Source organism: Spermophilus citellus (genome assembly GCF_964194105.1).
Source record: "Spermophilus citellus genome assembly, chromosome: 18".
Taxonomy (NCBI): domain Eukaryota; kingdom Metazoa; phylum Chordata; class Mammalia; order Rodentia; family Sciuridae; genus Spermophilus; species Spermophilus citellus.
Genome location: NC_138200.1, coordinates 5,766,571 through 5,770,050, shown reverse-complemented (window position 1 = coordinate 5,770,050; position 3,480 = coordinate 5,766,571).

Sequence of the window (3,480 nt, the reverse complement as noted above, 5' to 3'; positions counted from 1 at the left end):
GAAGGGCAAGTTCCCCTGGAGGGCGGGCCTGAGGGTCCTCTTCTGTCATTGCCCAGGCCTCGGCCCCTCCCCAGCTTCCGTGGGTCCTGCAGCTTCCCCTCCGCAGGCTCTCGCTGCTCTGCTCAGTCCCAGGAGCCCAGGACCCTCTGCCTCCCGATGCTGTGGCTGCTGCTGCTGCTGTCCCTGCTGTGGGCAGTGGAGGGGGCCTGTGCAGAGGGACCAGGGAGGGGGCACAATGATGGCCCTCAGCTTCCCCCGTGGTGCCTGGCTCAGGATCCAGGATTCGGTGTGGATGTGCCCAAGTCCGTGAAGGTGCAGGAGGGTCTGTGTGTCCTGGTGCCCTGCAGCTTCTCCTACTCTGGCTCAGGGAGTGGCCCCATATCTGGCTCCTGGTTCTGAGCAGGGGCCAATACAGACCACGACTCTCCAGTGGCCACCAACAACCCTTATCGGACAGGGCGGGAGGAGACCCAGGGTCAGTTCCCCCTCCTCGCGGACCCAGGAACCAACAACTGCTCCCCGAGCATCAGAGACACACAGAGTAGTGACAGTGGCTTGTACTTCCTTCAGATGGAGAAAGGAAGGTTCAAGTGGAGTTATTGTGCAAACCAAGTCTCAGTGCATGTGACAGGTACGGCTCCAGCTCTGGGCCACCCTCAGGGAGGTCACAGGACAGTGGCACCCTGCCCTGGGGGAGTTGAAGGTCAAGCATTGGGGGCTCAGGGAGCAGCTGGGTCAGAGCCTGAGCTTCTCTCAGGGCCCCACCTCCCACCCTCCCTCCTGACCCTGCCTGTCCCCTCTGCTCACCAGCCCTGACCCCTGACATCCTCGTCCCTGGGACCCTGGAGTCTGGCCGTCCCAGCAACCTGACCTGCTCTGTGCCCTGGGCCTGTGAGCAGGGGACGCCCCCCACCTTCTCCTGGGAAGGGCCCTCTGTGTCCTCCCTGGGCCCCAACATCACCCACTCCTCGGTGCTCACCCTCACCCCACGGCCCCAGGACCATGGCACCAACCTCACCTGTCAGGTGAAGTTCCCTGCAGCTGGTGTGACCACAGAGAGAACCATCCAGCTCAGTGTCACCTGTGAGTGATGGGCCAGGACACCTGAATTCCTGGGGGTTTGAGGGGCAGGGAAGGAGGCTTGGGTCCCAGGGCTGAGGACAATTTTTGTTCATGTCCTGGGGACCTAGTTGAGTCAGGGACCTTGGAGGGCACAGGCCTGTCCCTCTGTGTGTCTGTGGTCATGGGGTGGGTGTGGGGAGTGCTGTCTCATCTTCAATCCAACTAAAAGGGGAAACAAACCTCCTTCCTGTCCAGATGCTGCAGAGAACCCTGCTTCAGGGTCTCCCCAGGGGTGGCCCAGGCAGGGGGGGGGGCTTGCTGGGGCTGGGAAGCAGGGCCTCTTCAGTTCAGGGCAGAGCTGGGTCCCCCTCATGCTGGACTAACCTGGTGATGGAGCCCCTTGTTGGGGAATCCAGTGACCACTGCCCACCCTCAGCCCCACCACTGCCTTGAGCTCCTGTCCCCACCCTCCCTGGCTCCCTGGACTCTAGCACCTGCCCCTCACCACCACAGGGACAGGGTGACGCTCTCACAGCAGACCTGGGCTTCCCAGACCCCCTCCCAGCCTCCTCCTGGACCCGCCTCCAGCCTCTTCTTATTCCCCAACAGCTTTGATCTAAGTGCTTGTGGGAGGAGGCACAGTCCAGGGCACACGCAGAAGACGCACAGCAGGCTGTCCCCAGAGCCTAGGTCCCTCCCTGAAGTGTCAATGAGAGCTGTGCTGAGCCTTGGACTGTCCACCTGAGGACTGAGAGGTCACTGGATGTCAGTATCACTCAGGGTCCATGTTCCTGGTGGTGTCCCACTGCAAGAAGGGACCCTGTTCTGTGGGCAGCTTCCAACAACTGGTCATCCTGGCTCTGAGTCCATTCAGCCCACAGGAGTGTTCAGTGGATGATCCTGAGCCTCCGTCCACAGCTGGGGGTGCACTCAGTGAGCTCAGCTCCTGAACCAGAGGCACCTGGGTCCCAAGCTCTTCTCATTCTGGGACATGACCAGGTGCTTCTCCCCTCAGAGTGGAGACAGTAACTCCCACCAGCGAGGGGCCAGTGAGGGTGTCCACCAAGCCAGGTGGGGAGGACCTCCTGTCTGGTTGTGCTTCTGGTGCTGGGATTGAACCCAGGGCTCGGGACCTGCTGACCACTGAGGGACACCCCCTACTCCTGGAAGAAGCCTTTGATCTCTGCCCATGTCAGGTCAATTTCAAATCTCCCTGTAGTTTATAAATTTACCTCCACACATTTTTATTGAGATACAACCCACCACAATCCACATTACACTAGACGTGGCATCTTGTGCCTGTGCAGTGATGGGACCCACAAACTCTGTGAAGTCCCAGAACTTTCATCACCCCAGAAGGAAGCCCTGCACCCACGAAGCAGGTCTCCTCCTCTGGCCTACTCCAACCTGATCTAGTCTCTGTGGACTTGCTCTCTGGACGTTGCTAGAAATGGAATCACACAAAAGTGGCTTCTGTTCTGGCCTCGCTCACCAGACAGTGATGTCAGGTTCTTCCCTGCAACACAGAGGAGCACTGCACTCCTTCCCAAGTGTCCAGTATCTATTGTGGGCAAGACCACGTTTGCTCATCCATTCACAAGTTGGTGGACAGGAGGGCTGATCCCTCCCTTTGGCCATTATGAACATTTGCTGGGAGGGCTGGTGTTTTGCTTTGAGTAAGGGTTTCTTATTCCTGGGGTATAACCTGCAGGTGGAGCTACCAAGGCTCTTGTCACTGTCCCTGTGTCAGGATGCACAACCCCTCCCCCAGCGTCAGACACTCTGAATTCCCACCAGCATTGTCCACACGTCCTGAATCCTCCACACTCTCACCAACACTGGGGCTTTCCTCTGTGCAAACTGTGCTCTGCTCTGGGTGTGAAGGGGACACTCACTGCAGCTTCGACTGTCATGAAGGTCCCCGTGGAGGGTGATGGGAACATTTTCCTGTACGTGTGGTCATTGGTAGGTCCCTTCAGAGGGGGTGTTTTCAAATCCCGGGATCCTGCTTTAGCCTGGGTGTGTGGGTCCTTGGACACTGGAGCCCTAGGAGGGTTTTCCACACACTGGACAATGACCTGTCGTCCCCCAACCCTGTGACTGGCCACTCTGTGCTCCAGTTCTGTGTGTTGTCTGTTCATCTTCTTGAGGGTGAAATCGATTAACGAAAGACTTCGTTGTGACAATGAGGAAGTTATGTCCTGTCTGTCCAGCTGCTGTTCAGTCAGGGCCTGGGGACGGCCTGGGCTGATGGCCCCACACTAGGGATGGAGGAGGCCTGAGGAGCCATGTCCATGGCCTCAGGTGGAGGAGGGACCTGAGCTGTGGATTAGCAGGTGACCCTGGCCTCGTCCACTCTTCTGCAGGGAGGTCAGGCCCATGGCCCAGGTGGTCCTGGTGGCCATCGGGGAGGTGGCT